This window comes from Euwallacea fornicatus, chromosome 18, assembly GCF_040115645.1.
Source record: "Euwallacea fornicatus isolate EFF26 chromosome 18, ASM4011564v1, whole genome shotgun sequence".
In the NCBI taxonomy this organism is placed as follows: Eukaryota; Metazoa; Arthropoda; class Insecta; order Coleoptera; family Curculionidae; genus Euwallacea; species Euwallacea fornicatus.
This window is the reverse complement of record NC_089558.1, coordinates 2,370,626-2,392,260: the sequence shown is the minus strand read 5'-3', so window position 1 is coordinate 2,392,260 and position 21,635 is coordinate 2,370,626. Positions and strand designations below refer to the sequence as shown.

Genomic DNA, 21,635 nt, shown 5'->3' with positions numbered 1-21,635 from the left:
CAACGAATTAACTTTATGGCGCCAAAATATCATTTATTGGAGCACAATGCTTCTAGAAATTGTATGTTTAATGCGCCCAGAAACAGAAAGTTTGCTACTAGGGTGAACCGAAGTTTAAATACCATAGACAATCCTAAAGAAGGTGAAGTGCAGAAAGGCGTAGACGAACTATAGAACCTCACGAATAGGCTTGTTGGTTCCGTTAATGTCCCTGGCAGTCCAGTAGTGTACTCAGCAAGGACGGACTATTGGGATATCAACTATTTAGTCCGTCTTGTGCCATCTCTTACTCTTCTTCATCAACAAAATTAATTGCAATGATGCAGAGAATGGGTGCACCTGGTATGAGACACTGTAGACTCGAGCAACGAGTTCAGATTTTGACTGGGCATGCATGGTGGCCGAGAAAGACCGAGAAGGCGATGAGGTGAAAAACGGAATATTCAATTTTCAATCCAGAGGTAGGGATAACGGTACGGGGTGCTATAATTCACGGTAGAAAGTCACCTTTGGTTTTCATCAGAAGCGATGTGATTGGTCAACCACACATCCAAAATGTCTGGCAGTAGCATATTCCACCCTATATCGGACCATTCCGCAATTAAATTTTTCAACAAGATAATACTCAACCACACGTGGGTTACTATGAATTCCTTTTAACAAAATTACATCAGTTTGTTGTCTCGGCCACACGGATGTCCAGACCTATCACCAATTGAACATTGAGATATTGTGGGTAGAAGATTTCAAAATTAACCCCATCATAACGAAGACAACGCTCTTCGATGGATGGCGATGTTGTGACGGTTCCTTAGGTTCAATGAGACACGGGTTCTAAAAACTGGATTTGACCTGAACATACTCTCTTGCTAAAAGGTAACTTTTCCATCAAAAAGCCTCCATATTTTAATTTACCAGTACAAGAAGTGAAAAAAAAAACGATTAAATCAAATCACCATCAACTGAACGACCTGAAAAGAGGCATTACTTTCGAAATTTTAATCTCCGGCCTCAGGGACATGTGTGTGTATATCGAGTATTTGTGCACGCCTATTTTCCATTTCGAGATGGAGATTAAAAGTCCTTTCCAGTTTAAAACTCATATTTCCAACTTGAAATAAACTTCGACATATGGAATATTTTATGAGGGTATGGTTAAGTATTCAGATTTGCTCCAAATCACTGGAAAGTACACTTGCAGCAAATGCCAATATGAAACGGTGTTTAAGCGTAGCCACTCAATGTTTATCGACCATAAAAGTGCGGCATATTTGTGCAAAGCAGTAAATTCACAATTACGTAATTCAAGGTAATGCACGGAGGGCATTTCCTTGCTATATTTCGAATATTGAAGAGACTTTAATGGGGCAATAATCGAAACTTCGCTAGCCGGCTCCCTTCTGAGGCCCGAGCCTTCCCGCTCTCTATATTATTATAGAACCATAACTAACTCGAAAGAGGGAGGAAGACAATATGCGAGTATATATTTTATACATGAAGCTTTAGAAATTTCAAATCAAGGAATGGAAACAAAAAGAGGAAAATATTCTAAATTTTAGCCTCAATGCTCGTTCATGGCTGATATGAGTCAATCGCAGCCCCAAAGGAAATTAACGGCACAATGGAAAGGGCTTTTTTGAGACTTCTGATCGAACAAATACTGACGCATTTAGTAAGAGCGGACGTAATGTTTAACTCATCAAAAATTACTCGGCTCGTCTGTTCTGAGCTAACTACGTCCGAAGTCTAACGAAAAATCCTAAATTATTCATGTTGATCATCTGTTATGTAACAGGGAAGTTGAGTGCTTATTTGCCCAATCGTGAGCACAATTCATGTTGATCAACGACTGGATTTAATAATTTCCTTTAAGCTTGTAAAGGAAGTAATCAATAATGTTCTCGTATAATCTCGATAACACACGCTACAGTTATGGGGAATGACTAATATTTAATTTGGCATGTTCCTAGTTTCCAATGGAGTAACTGATCAAAATGGAAATCTGAGTACATGGGACCGTTAACAAAGAGCTTTATGGTGGACAGGTACATGAAAAGGTTTATTTTAGATATTGCAAAAGAAGTGTGAGTCTTAGGTCAAGTTCAGTTTAAAGGTGGCTCTATTCGAAAAATTAATGTAAATTAAATTCATATTTTCTCTATACATACAATACAACTGTAACAGCTCGATATTGAATTTCTCCCGCTAGGCACATCGTTGAGAACTTCTCAGAAAAACAGTTTTGAGCTCTAGAAACTTCAACAAATCTTTGATCAACAGTTGCGATCAACAATCTATTTTTTGTCTCACAAGGTGAAATCGCTCAAGTCACCCGGTGCTATCTCGTGGCGATCGAGTAGTGAGAGATTCACCCTGGCACCTTTCCCTCGCGCATCCGCCCTTATGTCGGTCAAAACCGTTTTCGCCCTAGACACCTCCACCACTTGGGTTCCTTGGAACAGCCCTAAAGCATTAGTTTGGGATGTTCCACTACCATCCGCTTTCCACTTTACCAGCGTTTCCTTTCCTCCTCCCGTTTCTCCTCACGGCCCTGTCAGAAGACGTGGGAGTTATAGAAAAGAGGCTTGATGTGGATATTTGAAATTCACACGAGAAGGCACAAATCCGGAGATTACAACGCTTAAACAAGAATTCACCATTATTAAACAAGATTTGGAGAGTATCGTTATTTACAATAAGGAAGGTAGTAAGTTTTGGAATTCCTGTAAAGTGTGTTAAACTTCAAGGCGTCCATTTAGTCCAATTTACATCAGTCAATAGATTTAGTCCACTGGAAGTTATTCCAGGAATAATTGCAAAGCCTACAATCAGGCAAAATTTAATCAGAATTATGAAACGTTGAACACTTCGTTCCTTCTAACGATGAAGGAAACGAGTTCTCCAGTTTTACAGGGCGTGAATTTTAAGTCATCAAATCAGTCCTTTTTTTATCCTTACGTAAATTTTAATGGACAAAAGTTATCTTAGTGGATAAGCGTAAGAACGAAACGGATCCAGAAGAAGAGAAATCGTTATATTTTTCACGTGCAAAAAAGGCTTACCATTGTTGCACTACTTTAAGACTTTCGCCTTTTTTTGCAGCGGAAGAAACCAGTTTTCTCAATTACTTCTATTTCGAACGGGTTGCCTCCATTGCTTCAATTCCAACAAACTTTTTCCATTACTTCCGCTCAAAGGATCGAGTTTCTTCCATTACCGTTTCAAGTTTGGACGAAAAACTGGAGATTAGAGGATCGAGAGGAACTAATTCAATGGGAATTGTTCTAGGAAAATGGGGTAGTTCTAGTAGAAACAAATTAAATGAAATCGCCACTATACAGGGTGATACGGAAAACAAAGCATAAATGTGTACTGGGGGCATCGGTCTGTCAGAACGGAGCGATTTGTTCAAACTTTCTCCATGCAAAAGTTGCTTGTTGTCTTTCTACAGGGCGTCAGAGTAATTTTTTTATTCTATAAATTTTTATTGTTATACAGTGTTCGTGCGAGCCCTTAGTGAAAGATTAATGTTATTCTCAGCGATTTCATCAGTGGGTGATGACTAATTTTCCTAACAGAATGAAAGAAAATGCAACGGATTGTTGCTGTTGCATAACAACGTTGGGTAGCACGTTTCTTTTCCATCATCGTCATATAAATTTAATTTTTATCTCCGGCACTGGCCGGAACTCGAGCCACTGTACTTTTCATATTGAATTCGGGGAGTGCAACTCGGTCGCCGCTTTTAGTTTGGCCCTGAGATATTTTATACGATTCGCAACTGTTGCATTAAGTCATCGCGTGTACCATCATGGCGTTTCAGGGCCGCGTTCGGTAAAAATGCCAAAAGAATTCGATGTTTAGAGGCAATACACAAAATGAGTTTTATTACTGAAATATGAAAGTTTAGGTATGGGAACATGCTGTATCGTTTTAAGGGAGTAGTCTAGTTTATATACCTATAAACGGGCCCATTTAATTTTTTTTTTTTGAGTATTGCACGTACTTGGGCAAACTTGTTTTCCTGGAAAAGTATGATTTAGCACAGTAAAATAATTTTTTCTACATTTTAAACATATGTAATAGGTGTTTCGGTTAATAATGTCGGTTTTTTTTTTATGTAAACGTTTATTTCGATAACGAATTCTGTTATGGGGTTCCTTCGACAAACGAAACCACGAAAAACGACAATTGGGCGGGTTACGAACTGTGATTTGGATCACATATCCGACACCGACCCCGCTCCAAGACGAAGAGAAAAAAAAGAGTAAAATTACTTCGATTATCCCTTAAGAACTAAATCCGAGGAATCCCAACCAGGGCGGACCACCACCAAGAGCCTTTACGGGCTATGGCCGAGCCGGATGCCATAAATCGCGGCCATCTGGTGAATACCTATACGAGTCGCTTTTTTGGGAATACTGCGCAGGCCCACCGAACTGCAGATCGTGGCAATAGTCCCAACCGAGAAAGCTTCCTCTGACTAGTAACACATCTCCCAGCCATAAAGTACCCTTGGTTGTGGCTTGATGGGCACCGTGGCCTGGCACCCAGATGGTATTTTTAGAATAAGTATCGAAGTACATGGGCGTAACTTAAGGGATGAAAGTACAAATAACAATAACAACAGAGAAACCAATGACTTAAAGTTCCCAACAAATTCAGTCATGTTAATAATCAAAACATTGACCATCTTTTCGTCACAGAATGGATTCCGTCGCAAAAGAATTTTTTGCCTTTCGAGGCCAACCAATGGTCAATGGCAGTCAAATTTTTAATTCTTCGTAGGAATGTAAATGTTGTTCCGAAAGTACGTGTTGATTTGATCGGAATAAATAACAGTCCGATGGGGCAAAATACGGGGAGTATGGCCGATGGGGTTGGCCGTCCCGTTTAACATTTTGCAAATATTTTTTTGTCGATTTTTCAACACGATGCCGAGCATAATCCTGTGGAAAAATAACTCCATCGTATCTTTGGGCATATTTTGATCTTTTTTCCTTCGATGATCGGTTTAATTTTATCAATTGTTTTCGATATCGATCGCCAGTGATCGTTTCACCAGGTTTCAGCAATTCGTAAAACACAACTCCCTTATTATCCCACCAAATACACCGTAAGACCTTCTTCTTTGCATGGATATTGCGTGCTGGTTGTGATGTTGATGGTTGGCCAGGAGCTAGCCATGACTTTTGCGTTTTGGATTATCAGCATAAATCCACCTCTCATCATCTGTGATAACTCGACGTAAAAAACCGTTTCGTTTCTTCCTGGCAAGCAAAAACTCACAAATGGTTTTTCAACGTTCAACGTCTCGTTTTTTTAATTTATATGGCAGCCATTTTCCTTCTAAATTTTTCCCAAGGCAGGTAGACATTCGGAAATGATGGATTGGGCGACGTCCAAGGTTCCTATCAACGTTTGAGTGGGGTCTTCTTTCAATAATTTTTGCAAATCTGTATCTTCAAACTTCTTAGGCTGTCTTGATCGTTTCTTGTCTTTTACATCAAAATCGCCACTTTTAAAACTGTTAAATCGCCGTTCACAGCTTTTTTGTGATAGAGCACGTCCACCATACGGTTCAAGTGACAATTCATTACTTTTGGCAGCCGTTCTTTCTTCAAAAGAGAAAAGGTGATTAAATTTTCCTCCAAAACGTCTTTTTCTGTTTTAAAACTATGAAAACTACGTTTATTGCACTGAGGCAATTAATAGCGAACCAGCTTTGAATGCCATATGTTTACCTTTCAAGGTGCTATGGATATCGTTAGTTTACATTAACAAATTGATCAGTAACACAATCTCTTAGGAAAATCAACATTATTAACCGAAACACCTATTATTTATTAATAAAGCTGCTTTCACATCGATCAAAAGTATCAGTTCTGCTGGCGTAGGTTATTCCGGTCCTAAAGATTTCTAAAACAGAAACTGAAATGATAGCATTAATCTGTGTCACCGTCGCTAAGGTCCGTACCAAAATTTTGAAATTTCACCCTAAACTAACAAAATGGCGGCGGTTTTTGCAAAAGTAAAAAAAAATGCTTTCTAGTGCCATATACGAGGTACAATTATGTGTTAGAATCACAATTTTAACGTGACTGAGGTACGAGCGATAGCTATAAATATGCTGAATATTGCGTTAAAATTTGTTCAGCCATTTTTGAGTAATCACCAGCGCCAGGTGCAAAAATGCCGTTTTGAAAAAAACACGTTCAAAGTCTGCAACTCACAAAAAAAATTACTTTTTCGACTTATCAGCAGCGACCTTACCTCAGTCGCTGCTATGCATCATAAAAGTCATCTTCAGCTGCTCTGTCTTTTTTATGGCGATGTGAGCTTCTTTAGTAGCATTATAGCTGCGCTGGTCTGCTCTGTGAACGCGGTCCTGGTTGAACTCACGGACAAAATGTAAACTTTTTGGACCTAGTCCGCATCCCATTACCTAGAAAATCTTCAAAATAGGTCCTTGGCTTTAAGGCTTACTGCTTGTTTGTCAATTACGCCACCTGATCGTTAACAATGAAAAGGGGAAACGTTGGCCTGCCTCCTGTGCACTTATCAATGGCCTAATTGCCTCTTGCTTGCACTCACTAAAACTCCATGTACATAGCAGCAGAGAAAAATGTACGACATATAAATTCGATGTTTACAACTCGTAAATAAAAAACTTAATATAATCATATGTCAACCCTCCGAGTTATTTTATTCACTTCTGGACACGTTTACGCACTGATTCAATGAGATGATTGATGTCCTATTAAGGGATCACGTTTTAGATTACCTGCGCGGCTTCACAGAACGTCACTACGCATTGTGGTGGATGGGGCGACTTTCTACCCACAATATCCCAGACATGTTCGATTGACGCTAGGTCGGGAGGTCCGGGTGGCCAAGGTAGAAAATTGATCTCATTTTTTGTGAACAAATCCAGAGTAACTCGAACCGTATACGGTTGTGCATTATCTTGTTCAAAAACTGGACTGCGGAATGGTCTGATGTAGGCAAAAGATGCTACTGCCAGACATCTTGGATATATACCTGAGTGGTCATATTGTCTTTGATGAAAACCAAAGGTTATCTCTTAACATGAGCCATAGCACCCAACGTCATTATTCTTACAGTCTGGTGCACATATCTTTGAACTGAAAATTCAATATGCCGTCTTTCACCTCGTTGCCTTCTCGTTTTTCCTTGACCATCATGTCTGTCTACACAAAATCTGGATTCGTCACTCAAAGTCACAGTATTACATTCGAAGTCCCTTGGCATTCGTTTTCTGCACCACAGTAATCGATTTTATCGATGAAGAATGATAAGAGGTAGCACAAGATGGGGACGGTAAGAAGTCAAGTCAAAACTCCTTACACAGCGGTACGTTCCTCATATCCTAATAAGCCGTCCAGGTTCAGTAAACCACTAACCTGAACTAATCTGAACTAGCCTGTCTCTTAACACCAAATGGTTAAGTCATAAATCTTCAACAGTACACCTAAAAGTTTCATTGAAAATATGCAGAAAATGATTAGAGACGATAAGAGTTTTTTACACCACGAGTTTTTGATGTAGAAGAGCTCAGAATATCAAACTTCGTACAAAATATCGGTTTAGCCTAATTGCTCTATTTTTTAGTCCCTTGACACGCTATAATCAATCGTACCAATGTTTCTGAGATCCCCTCTATGATTTTACACCTCTCATTCTTTACACCGATCTAGGAAACGAGTTTTCCAATTTATAGTAGAAACTTTCAGGGATTTAAGGCTTCCATGATATTTCCCCTAGTGTGCTCTCCCAAATACTTTACCTCTCGGCCGGGCAGAAAATGATTTTTCAGCAATTTTTCTCCGGTCGAAGAGACATTTGGTATAACATAGAGTAGAGAGATTAAAATTGAATTCTTGAGCAAGCAACATTTAATGTGTGGTTTGAAATTCACAGCTCTCGTGCCACCACTCGGAAAACACAATTTATTTTCCCGCACTTGGTTCGCTTCTCCCTTCTAGATGTTTGAAATTTGCATATTTGATATTAATCTGGAAATGCGGGAAAAATAGTAGGAAAATCGAGTTTCCGGACTTTAATGCCCGGCAGCCTCGGTTGCGCCTCGTCCATCAACTTGCGTCGCCATGCGAGAATATTCCACTTTTCCCACTAGTAATACATACTATTCCTACAGGCATTTCAGCACCAGCTGTTAGTTGAATTTGCAATGTTGTCTTGCAGCAAACAGTCGCTTGTTTAACATAAATAGTTTCTATTTATAAACCATAAACTGTTTCCATGTAAAACACTTTCCCGTTGTCGTTTAGACCATTATTCTCTCGAGCTCGTTATGTTCGTTATAAAACTGAAAATGCTTTGAAAATATTAGGCCCGTAAAAAAGTGCTTATGTTCCCATTCATCACGGGTCTCCTAAATTATAATTGAACTGTTCCACTGCAAGGCCCCTCGTTAGACGGATTTCATAGAAATCAGTCAGGTAAGGGCGACATCATCGGAGCTCTATTTGTGTCATCTGGTGCAACAGGACTCAATTAAATCGGATTGTGTCTAGACACAAAGCATAAATTCCTCCCTGTAAATCTCGGGCGTAATACGAGTCTCTTTTGCCCGAACGGATCATTTGTTGGGGGCAAACTTCTTTGACGAAAAATTTCGAACATTTTTGCTTCTTTAGAGCAACGAAATTATATTTAAGAGCCGAACTTTGTTTAACATCTGCCTATCTACGCATGAATTTTATTGAAGACGAGGAATATGCAGAAAGTGGCAGCTAATACATATTTATGCTTGAGGGCATGTTCTTGGATCTCAAGTGCGTTCTTGAATGTCAATATCGAATCTAGTTTGATCTAAATATTTGCGCGTCACTCCAAGTATCCGGTCGTCTTGGATTTTAATACCCACATTATTTTATCCCATTTACTCGAAGTTGTGGGCTTTAAGTGTTTCATAAGGTAATGAATTCCAATTAAAACTTTCCCCCTTGCTGGTGTTTAACTATTACGCGCAACGGAAATATATTGGAAATATGTGTTTTAAGTAAGCAGCAAACTCGATAACCATTCTAGTCATATGCGTAATAAAGTTACGTAGGGGAAAAGGCAATTTAATTACGCACGCATGCAGTGGGACAAGAACTAAACCCTCTATACGCCCTTTCAACTTCGGCATCTGAGTGAGCCTTGCTCAGGCCCATGGGGAGCTCGTTTCATCTCAATTCGCCTTCTTATCTGAGCTTTTGGAATTTTATGAAAATTCGGTCTTATGTAGGAGCATTATTATGCTTATACGACAAAGCAAAATCTTTAGGCTTAAACTCGTAACAAATTCAAGAGTCTTATCGCCCCTTTTTGTAATCCATCAATCCAAAAAAATGCGTTAAGAACTTCGCGTCACGTGAGTGAAATATAATGAACGAGATACACCCTATCTCTCATTTTTCAATGGCATTATCAAACTGGAGCACTAAAATATCTTGAATGTCAATGTTAAATATTTAATGATAAGGAATTTTATTATATTTATTAAAAGGTATTTTAGCTCCCTAGAGGATAATGGACGGTCAGGCAATGAAATATGCTCTGCAGTTGCGATTTTCACTGAGAATACATTCTTAAGCATTGGAAATCGGAACGCTTTTATTGTATAGGTATATGTATATGTATGCAGGTTTTTCTCCTGTAGAGCGCGATACTGGATAATATCGCCAGTTCTTTAACTTTCCTGTTCCGCCATTAATGGAGGAAAACTTTGATTCTTTGCTGGCGTGGAGTTGCATCAAATGGCGCGAAAATCAAATTTATTTCTCCAGCGGCAAATTTATTTAGCGATACAAAAAGCTTCAGAACTTGTATATCATAAGGAATCCTTCCAAGGACCACGTGTAATAGCTCTCCATTTTACAACTTTCATACAACAACAAATTGTACTTTTCCTGCGGTCAACGTCAACCATCCGGCCCCTTATGTTGAGGTAAAAGCGCTAAGTGCGACAACGTCGTCAGGAAGAAAAGTTCCCGCGATGCTCTGCGCGAATGATTCAGACTCCTCATTTTCTAGCTTTGAGAACTTGATGGAATATTCTGGAAACTTTTTCCGTAACTCCGGAATTTTAAATCCTTTGTAGCTATAAAATACTCCAGAATGCGAAAATATTTTAACAAACTGCCTGGTATTCTGGAAGGCCTCACCATAACGTCGTTAATTGGAACTGTTCACCATTGTGTACACCCACTTTAAAAACAAACATGAATCGCAACGTTGCCGTTTCTCTGTTTTAAACAAATCGCATATAAGTTTCAGACGAAAAATCCCGGCATACTCTCATTAAAGAAATTTGCAGCAGAACAAGATCAAAGTTTCGAGTCAACTGATGTTGGTCTTGTTCTTGTACAGGCAGCCTCAATTGTAGTCTTGTTTCCATGTATCTGGTGGAACTATATGACTAATTATATAATTAATACTGTATAATCTAAGCAAAACTATGACTTATTTACTCATCTCTAATTCAGATATTTGGCATCCTTTATTTGCTTGCGGAATTTTCCATAAAATTTTAAGTGTTGAATATTCAGGAGTCGCAGAGCGTACAGGATGGGTCGAATATTCCACAACGCAATATTCCGGCGTTTGGATTCCTTCATTTGATTGTACAATATTTTAGAACATTTCTGAGTATTCGACTTACTGGAATGATAATGCATCCCTTCATTGAACATATTGAGAAATTTTTATTTATCCTCTCGAATATTCTGGAAGCTTCTATCCCAAATCTGTTAGCCGAATTCTTTCATTCCCTTATAGAATATTCTACATCCTGCATTGTGAAACAAAGTGTTGTGGGACTCGCGCATTTTAGAAATTTTTGTTAGAGATATTAATTTAACAAGTATTTCCCACATTTGTTGCGATGAACTGCGAGAAAATCAAACTTGTTTTTCCAGCGTTAAAATCATATATATGAGCGGATACTCTAAACAACACGTGTAATGGTTTCTCATTTTCCAACATTCAGAAAACAAAGAAATTGTTGTTTTTCTTGCGATCAAATGTTAATCACTCTGCCAGATGCTGCTTAAAATTCTATTTATACAGTCTTGGGTATAAGACCAAAATGTTAATGAAAACTTGGAATTTCATTTTAGAAATTAAACGTTGTTTGTTTATCTGGATTTCAACTATTTGTGTGCCAAATTCGGAAGCGAATAAATTATAAATTTGAAATAACCTCATCATGTGGAGCCTCTGTGGCTCTCTGTGCCTGTCTTCCTCTTTCTCGTTGCTCCATGTAGAGGCTCGCTTTAAACCATTGTTGGGTAATTACTGCTCTATTTTCATCTCGATGTGGTGACTTTAAAGTTTTCCTTCAGTCAAAGTTGTCCATTCTGTAATTTCCCAGTCTTTGTAATTTCCATCTTTGTTGGCAGGAAAAGTTTCCGTCAGTCTGTGACCAAACTTTACTACCAATTCTGGAATATTCCTGACGATTCAGTGCAGTTATTATGGTAATTTCATTTCTCCTAGTCACTAGTAGTATCACAAACTAAATAAGGAGTCCGTTTTGCCTTACTTTGATTGAATTAGACCTCTGAAATTCTGCCCTTAAGGCATATATAAGGTGTCTCAGTAACAATGTCACAAGGCGATACCTCCGTTATGGTTAGAGACGCTCGAAAATGTTTTGAGGATAATTTGTTTTGTTTGGTGAAAGATATTATATGATGGGACTTTACTGTTTACTATTTCCAGTTGATCGGAAATCAATGTCTCTCTTATTTCAAATGGAATACCCTGTATATTTTTTAATTTTTAGATTCTCCACATTAAAGTGATTAAGTAATTGCTAAGTCTCTCCATTACTAGAACTTACGTTCAAGTACTATATGCGATTTTTGGCTGCACGGAGCTTAGAAGTGCGCCTGTAATTTTGTTTACACTCCCGTAATACTAGTAACATGTCTTAGTCTCAAGTTATGTTTACATATACAAGGTGTTTCAGAACTTTGGGATCAAACTTCTAGGGATTTTTCAGCGCAACAACAGAAAACATCTAAGTATAATAACCCTTTTGTGCAAATGTCTCGCTAAGGCGCTTGGTCCTTATGATGCTTTAAGACGGTTATTGTTATGCTGACAGTTATGCTTTAAGACAGTTAACTTGCGCACTCCAATGTGAATCATTTTTCATGACTTTAAAAATTCATTTATTCATCTCTATAGTTCTTTTTGAACTTCTTCCTTCCCTTATTTCTCGGAAGTGTCTTAAAGATAACATTTATTTAACAAATTGCTCCCGATGACTTCTCTCGCCTTCTATTTGGTATTGAAGCTCCATACGTGACTTTAGTAAGAATTTTTCAAAACGTGCTTATAAAGAAGTTTAAAGAAGCGCTGAAAAGTAGCTCAATAAGGATGAAAATTACATTCAAGACCCGGATTTTAGTTTAATATTTTACCTGCCTGTACATGAATATTTATTGCCGCATAGAGCCTCAAAAAGCATTACAATGCCTTTCCACACATCTGGGCATGTCTGAAGAATACCAAACGAAGTATATTTATTTTACAAGGTGAGAACTCGTTTTAATAACTTAATTTTCTCCAAGCTAATATCGCATGAATTCCCAGTTTAATAAGTTAGTAAATATATTTTTTAAAACTCAATTGCCAATTTCGATTCGCAAAAAATTCGAAAGAGCTTCCACGGTGCTTTCAAATCGAGATTTCGGGGATTGTTTCGGGAATGTTTGTTGGAAAAAATTCAATATAACCACCCCTTAATGTGTTTTCCAAGTAACAAAATTACATACAAAAACTACAAGAAAAGCAATTTTGAATACTGGAATTGAACATTGCTCTGGGAATATGAAAATGCCACCTTTTTGTAATCGATCATTAATTGACTAAGAAGCCATGGAACTAACCATTTAAGAGATGGAATAGTTAACATTCACCATAGGACTATTGATTCGTTGACTAACGAAAATTCTGAACGAGACGTTTTGAAACGTTTACGTGCAGTAGAAAAAGGCAGATAGATGCACCTACGTCTTTGCTTAGCGCTATCTAAGGCACAAGCGGATACGTTGTGACGTTATTGTTTTAGCCCCGGAGCATATGTAGGGTTGTGAAGATTATTTTGACGGATTTACTAGATTAAACTTTTTACAGCAAAAATGTTTAATGTGTACGAAAAATATGGAATTTCATCAAAATCTTCATTAATAAATACCAGAGGTTTTTACGAAAGCTGTCGACTAAATATTTTGTAATTCTATGATGAAAAGAGGTCATTTCCGGTTTCTATTTTATTAGAGTAAATTCATATTTGCCTTAAAACGCCCCGAAAACTTTTCAGAGCTGAATGATATAAAACAACGTAGTATCGCTGTAATTTCGAAGCAACTCTATCAAACATTCTAACAGCCTTTTATCAAACTCGCAGATGGAAATAATAAGTTGCGTTCTCTGCATTTGAAAGAATGTATCTCCGACATTCCATCCGAACTTATATCGTTTATAACCGAAAAGCATACTTTACGATTAAAATGCTTGAATTGCACTAAAGGAACCGACCTTAAAGGAATCAATAATGCCTGCAACAAACGTATATGCAGTTCTTTTATTAGTGCTTCAGTTCAGGCCCTTAACTTCACAAGAATAAGCATAAGAAGTTCACAGAAAGTATTTTTTTCAGCCCGTAATTCCATTTAGTTGTACGACATGAAATGTACCAGTTAACGCAATTTTTGCTTCCGACAAACATGTCCCGAACAGAATCCTGTGGAGTCTGGCTTCAAAGCGTCCTTGACAGGTTCTTATCAAGGGGAAATATGAGAGGCAATTGGACCCTTCATGGAGACTTTGAAATTGCTTAATATTGTAAGGAGCTGCACATTGCAAACATATACCCAGAAATAAGATTAATATCCATCTCAAAGACAGAAGGAATAAAGGAGCTTCCTATTTGCTTTATTACTCATTCGGTATTCCTGCAATACGTCCTGACGCATAAAAATATATTGTCCCGCTTTCTTTTCGGGTTCATCTATACAAATAAAAATTCATGAGAGGCAGGAGGTGTATTAAATCCTGTCCTTTTCGTAATTTTAGTCTCGTCCATTACAGAACGCACTCGTTTCTTTCAAAAATCCCGGGTTAAGTGGTTTAAATTCCCGAAGGGGAGGAAAATGGAACTCTGCTAACTCTTTCAACTTGGTCGTTATCCTTCGTCCCACATTTTAATCAGGATTATTAATCAAGGGCAAAAATCAATGTCGGAAAACTAACAGGGAACCATCTTCGAAGGTGGAAAACGGAAAAAGAAAACAGTTTTAAATACCGGTTACCTACGTACGAATTCAGCTTTAGAGCTGGCCCAACTCTGTCTAACTTCTGCGATTAAAGTTCCATTTCAGCTCAATTAAGTTGTGTTAAACTTCACATGACGTTCTGACGGTTGTGCTCTTTGTGCTTCAACTGGAATAATTCATTTCCGTATATGACGTTATTGTATTTCAGTTATAACTTCATAAAGTATAACGTATCGTGTGATGTGCGGCACATCAAATAGATATTAAGGTAAATTGAAGGGTGAAATATGCAAAAAGGATTAAATACCAATGGATCGGAAACCTCCTGTTTAGCCTTTTGCATATTTAACTCTTTAATTATCGTTAAAACATTTAAAATGCATGAAGCGCCTATTTATTTCTCCCCTCGCAACCCACTTTAATTTTCCATGTTAAACTGGAAATAATAACATTGTTAGAGAGTGCAGCGAGAATTTTCGATATGGTTTCGAGAATGATAATTGGAATAATGTTTAGAAATATTTTTACTATTTGCGATTTTGCAGAAAAGCTAAGTTGATGACGCTCAAGGTTATTTTTGATGCACAACTTCACGGATTATGGCTGGTCACTTCGTTATTTCGGGTCTACTTAATAATGCGAAGGTATTCCAGCGGTCAGTATAATTATTAGGACAAATATAGCCGCACTGCACGTGTATTTCCGCTGCTACATACTTGAAGAACTCGGAAGGAATGTTCCCTCAAGAATTCTTAATAACCCAGAAATGAGTTTTCGATACTTTCCTCATTAGGACCGCTGTTAAGGTGCTAAGTGGCGCTTTCGCAAATTACCTATTATCAACCACTTGCGACATTCTAAGCGTCGAAATTTGATTTTAGATGCGGAATTTCTAAAGTTTTGCAGGAAAATCCTTCCCCGGAAAGTTCCCCAAAATATAAACTTCTATTTGAGATTGTGATAACTTCTCACTCCCCTATTTTATCTATTCTTTGAGCTGCTCTAAATGCAGTTCGCCTGCCCCTATCTATAATACTGAATACATTACAAGCCGCACTAATAACTTCAGGATCACCTAAGCTAGAATTTAAGGGCTGCCCGGGCAAAGTTGCTGTTTTCTTTGCCAGTAAAGCTGGAATCTGAATAGCTGGAAAGTTGCTGAAAATCGTGTGTGTATTTGGCACGTATTTTATATGGTTGGAAGTCATTGAGTGAATCGTAAACTTACTCGTTACTGGGTATTCTAGGTTCGCCTGGTTTAACCTTGGGTATTATGTAAAGTGCTTGCAGTGCTTAGGTATTCCAACTTTTCAAGGTAATTCCACGTATTATAAATCGGTGTGAAATATTTTTGGTGATTCTCGCCCTAGTAGATAATCTGATTCATAAAAGTTTTATTTTGCGTGCTATAAATTTTCAGTGTATTTTGTTTTTCTTCGCTCGAAAAGGGTATTTTGTTCGTATACTAGAAATAGGGAAACGAGTAACCCGAAAAATGGGGAAACGAGTAATGCATAAAATAGGAGGATAAGTAACCCATAACATGAAGAAATTACTAATTTAAAAAAAGGAGGACATTCTTTGAAATGAAGAGGGATTTTTCATATTTGCACTAAACTGCAAGACTGAAGCTCAACATGAGTTATGCAGCCATTTGCATTGTCACAGGGCCATTTGCGTGATTCTGTGGTCATCTGCATTTCATCCTATCTCATCTAATATATTATCCTATGCAAAGACGTCCAGCGACATGAACTAGTGGAGCCAGAGGGAACGGACAACATAAAGTCGCCCTTAACTATTGAAAACACATCGTTCTTCTTCATAGTATTCTGTGAGCAGTTATGTTGCAACTGATTGATGCATGTACGCTATCACTCATGTATGCGTAGAGCAAGTTTTCAAATTCGACTTTTTTCTCTGTAGCAGTATGAATTTGATATAATTTACTACGTTAATTATTAATTTAAATAAAAAATAAATATATCAATGTTAAGGTTTATTTGTTAAACGGTTTCAAACTGCAAATAAGAAAAATATTTTAAAACATATTCATGAAAACGTTTCTTATATTTACCCTTAAAATTAAATCTTTTATTTAGTATCTCGTAGTATATTCCTTATTTTTAATTACTTCCCAACGTCTGTTGTTCAATTCAAATTTTTCCATATAATCTTAAGACACGATGAGTTCCAAATATTTCCAAGAACTTCTTTTAACAAATCTGCTATGTTCGTGTGTTTTTTTCAAGAATTCTTCTGTCAATTTCACTGCAAAGGTTCTCTATGAAGTTCAGATCGGGGCTTCGAGCCGGTCAGATCATCACGCGAACCTCGGATACTGTTAACCACTCTTTAATTAGTTTGGAGGTGTGCTTCGGGTCGTTGTGTTGGAACGTCCATCGAATGTTCATATTTTCTTTTGCTTAGGGTAGCATGTGACATTGAGAAATGTTTTTATGAACAAATTGATCGGTAATATCATCAATTTTTATTAATCAACCGATGGTAAGCTGTCTGAAGGAGTCCAAACTGTAATGTCGCCACTTTCCAGTTTAAGCGTAGAATTACTACATTTCAGATTAAATCTTTCACTAATCGATGTTCTGCCCCAACAAATTTAGTCTGATTTGAACAGTTTAAATCGACTGTCGTCTGAGAAAAGGACAGTTTTCCATTTTTCATATGAACTGTTCACATGCTCTTCCGCAAACCGCTATCTAGCCACTCTATTTCTCTTCGAGATGAAAGGCATTTTTACCGATTTTTTCCCATATAAAACAGCGCTTCTTAACTACCCCTTTTATGGTACTCACTGATACTGAAACACATAACTTTTGTTGTATTCGGCTTGCACTTTTGAACGGATCCTGTATGGATAAAATTTTAATTTTCTGCCCATTTAAGGTTCTTCTATTTTTAAAGTTAGACACCATCGTTGATATGCTTGATTTATTTAAGTTTAAATTTTGTGCAATTTTGCAGTGCTCTTCATTACTTTCAAATGTTACTAATTTTTTCTTTAACTGATGTGATAGTGAACATCTCTTGGCTTCTTGAAATATCTTTAGTCAATACCGTAAGTAGCCATGTCGATCTCATACAATAATATAAATAAACAAATTGGTTGCTCTACATATATGAACCCCACGGGTAGCAAAATAGCCTGAAAAAAGGACAAACAAAATGTATTGAATACATTTTTACCTTTGCAATATTTGCACAAACATCAAATATATTTTATTATTAACACTAAAAAAATATTTTTTTAACAACATGTTTATTTAAAATTTTTAATTAGTTGCTCTACATATCAGCAATTTCACACACACGACCAGCAAATTTTTCGCTACAATAAAATAGTTATTCAAAGCAATTGTGCGAAATAAGCAAATTTAATTCACGTGATACGCAATCGAATCAGCAAAAAATATTTGTGTTCAAGGGTGGCGCCGACAAAAACACAAAGTTGATGATGGTCGACGGAAAACGAAACGTCGGATTTCAAAGATGACATCGCCCCGTTGTGGAAGAAAAAAAATTGCAGTGATCGAGGGGGAGTTCTCGCGAGTTATCTCGCCAAATAAGTTGAAGGAAAAATGAAATCGTTTTTCCTGCATGTGAGTTTTTTTCGAACATCTTTTTTTTTTCATTTTGAAACGACTTAATTCCAAATTGCGCAACTCTGCCTCTTTGAGGTCTGTTTTTGCTGGCCCCTGTTCAGTTAAATGCATGAAAACCAAGTCAACATGACGACGTCACAATCCGCCTTTTTTACGTTTAAGCTTGAGTGTTAGCGAAAACGGTGTTTCGCGCAATTTCCTTCGTAAATGGCGCAACTTTCACCCAATTTAACTGACCTCGTACCTCTAACGGTTACCGAGATGCCCCAAAGAGGCTTCAGAAACGGACACCCTGTAAACACTACATCGTGTAAACTATAAACTGTGAACTGTGAACTGTAGTATCACAAAACTCGGCCTGTATTGTTCCTTTTAGGAACGCTCTGCTCCGCACTGAGCTTCAAACTTTAATTTCAGAAAGTTGCATGTGCATTCGGTTAATGTGTCCCCTCGCCCGATTCCGTTTACTTTTAGTGATTTTACTTCTTAACTACCTATAAAAATAGTTTCGTTTAATTCCTAAGATGTTTTCTCTCCGAATTTCCTCACATTAATTTATCAGAAGTTCACATTCCCACATAGGTAGAACATTTACATACTTACACAAACGGGGGCAGCTTACATTACATCTGCAGACTTCGGCATATGACTCTAAATATATATATCTTGTTTGTTATTGCCGAACCCAGTAAAGAAGCGACGTTTCAGGAGTTCTTCAGTTCCGAGCAGAATTTTCCTCAAGAGCGGACCCGATGATCGACATTGCCGTTTAAGGCCAAAGTTCAATAAGGGATCTTTCGTTCGGTCAAATTAATAATTAAACAGAAAGAGAGTAGATCCTTTCAAATGGAATGGATAATTTAACATTTCAATCTGAAAGCCCTTAATTAGGAAACACCATTAGGCATTCTTCTTGCCGGAACGAATGAAACGCAAATATGGAATTACACCCCTTTATTTTGGGGGCAAAAGCGGGGCATGTCGAATCGCGGCGATTCAAGTTACCGCTCATGTTCTTGTTAATCAACGTGTTGATGTCCATGAGCAGTTCTCTCTGTTGCTCGGATTTGCCTTCATAGTCCAAATCCAGCCAATCTGCCTGGTTTATCACCCAGTCACTGCTATTCTTTTTCCTCTGCGCCAATATGTAACGTTTTGATATAAACAACTTTCGCATAAAGTTAAAGCTACATAGCAGCCCTGCGCGCCTTTATTAAACGTAACTTCTGCAGTGATTTTGCTTCTTATTTTTACGACTATAGCGTCTTTGCAGCCTTTATAAGGTTTACCTATGTTGTCGAAAGCGCTTCAGCTCGTGCGAGTCTAATTCCCCAGTGTTAATAAACCACAACTCGTAATGCGCTCTTTCCTTAAACACTCACAAACGTAAAAACGACCCCCCTTCCACGATGGTCCCACACGAATGATTGTCACTATGTGGCTTCCGGGACATAACGCTGGAGTGCCCCATTTGATTATTTAATGAACCGCGGTTTAAGATAATCCGCCCTGAAGACGACATTTTAATAAATTTGTCACTTTTATTTTTCTTTCGTTTTAAGGCCCTTTAGCGCACATACTCCGACATATTTGCATAAATTCCTGCTGATGAGGGATAATAATTTTTCAGGAAGAGGTCAGCCCTTTTGTAACGCCGAGCGGTGCATAAATCCGTAATTTAAAAGCTTTAAAGCGTTCGGCCAAATTTAATTTTTGTCACAGATGAAAATGTGCAGAATTTGGAAGTTTTGGTAAGGGAAATAATAATAAAGTTTGCGCCCGGTAATTCCGAGTTTTATTGCATTCACATTTCCCAAAAGGCCTTTGAGAACAAGCACTATTTGCTTTTTAAAAATAGGGAATAATATTTTTTTGTCAGAGCTCAAGAAACTACTTGAACAGTGTAAACGTAACCACCAATGCCCTGAAGTTCCCTTCCAATTCGGCACCCTACAATACCAGTACTCTTGAGGCGTTTTTGTTTCACGGCAGCCATGTTGGCCAATGACTACGTTTCTCTCGTAAGTGTTTTTTTTTAATAATTATAGACGAATTGTTTCTAAAATTGATTTAAAAATCAACTCATTCCGGTTAAGCTATTACACAATATTTATTTCATCACGACTCCTTATTTTCTCTTTCGCCTTTATTGCTTTACTTAGGGCCAGCCGTAAAACATTTTGGTTTCGCGGAAGTCACATTGGCAAACGACTACGCTTCTCTGGGAAGTGTTTTTCTAATAACTATTAATGAATCATTTCTAAAATTAATTGAAAAATAAACTCATTTTGTCTAGATTCCTTATTTTCCCTCTCACTCCAATTGCCGCGATCACTCCATTATGGCGAATGACTGCGTTTCCCTTGGAAATGTTTTTCTCGAACTTGAATTAAAGTATGGTGCAAATATCTAAAAGGCTGCATGATTTACCCCACAAGACTGACATTCGTTCCTTTGTCCCATTAAGTGAGATTTTCCATGCCTGTTTGTCGTATACTACACGTGCAGAGCATTTCCAGGAAGAGATTTCATGCAGTGTTAAGCTCTTTAGATCCTCTAGTTGAGTAGAAGGTTTCTATTTTCGTTTGATTAAACGGCTTGAAATAAGCAGGGGAAACACACATGTACATGGGACGCCTACATTTAAAGAACTACGACTATTTGAGGCAGCTTCTCCAGAAATTCTTATAAAGAAGATAATGGGGGGTTAATAGGGGCTCGGTAAGACTTTGCGCATCATTTCCAAGGGTCCCTTAAAGCCAGGATATTTTCACTTCATAATATAAGCCCTCGAAATTAGATTCTAAACCGTTCGCCCCGTGGGCTGTAAATAAAAACCAAGTTTTCTAAGCTGTTTTGTATTCAGGCAATTTGACGTATTTATAGTCCCTAAAAGAATTTTAACGGTTGACTTTTCCCCTCCTTCAATTTCGAGCTGAATTCTTTGCATTCACTTAGAAAATCTGTGAAAAATCCCTCAATATTCCTTAGTTTATATGCCACAAACTGTATATACAGGATTTAGTAGCACGTGTCCAATAGCTGCTGAAACGTAAGCAATTTGAATTTGGAATTCGTGAAACGTATCCGAGTCCATTACAATTCATTGATGTAAATTTTATTCCCTAAAGGGCAAGGCTAATCTGCTTGTAAAGTAAAGTAATCTAGTGGATAAGCTCAAAATTTTGCCGAAAGTGCTTTTAGGGGTCAGGTCGTGCTGTATCAGGGACACATTCATTATCGGCAGAATTTTCCCGATGACAAAAACTATTTCCGATTCTCGGAATGTAAATACGATTTTAATAACAAATTGCATTATTATCTCTTGGAATAAAATGCATGTTTTTCATGCATGTATTCAGTGTGAGCGCATTTACATGAATTAAAATTCATTCCAATGGCATTCCGTTGAAGCGTTTGTTTGTTTGCCTGGATAATATAAGCTGCGATTAATTGTATTTCGTATGGAAAAGCTTCAATCGCTTTGAATCGTTTATTATGACCTGCAATAGGATGGAACACTCTCAGAATAAATTCTTTTCATGAAACAATATAAACGTAAGTCAACAAACTAAAGGCAAGCTTCAAGATGGTTGGGCGGATCTTTGTGTTGGAAGACACCAGATCTGGTCTTCTGGCGATCAGGCAGTATGACACATTCCATGCCCTCTCGAAACAATGAAGTATTCAACAG

At 37.7% G+C, this 21,635-nt stretch overlaps 1 protein-coding gene across 5 annotated transcripts in view; it reads left to right on the top strand.

Annotated features, from left to right (window-relative positions):
- The window catches only part of LOC136344819 (G-protein coupled receptor dmsr-1-like), a 71,729-nt gene that overhangs the window by 39,439 nt on the left and 10,655 nt on the right, over positions 1–21,635 (top strand). Inside the window, exons 1-2 of one of the 5 annotated variants that reach the window (XM_066292628.1) lie at positions 17,319–17,397; positions 17,764–17,938. The exons of 2 other annotated variants lie outside the window; for them this stretch is intronic. The gene's annotated coding sequence lies outside the window, so the exon portion shown is untranslated. Of the gene's footprint in view, positions 1–359; positions 462–17,318; positions 17,398–17,763; positions 17,939–21,635 lie in introns of those variants that run through there. 2 more of the 5 variants (XM_066292627.1, XM_066292630.1) reach the window with 2 other exon arrangements.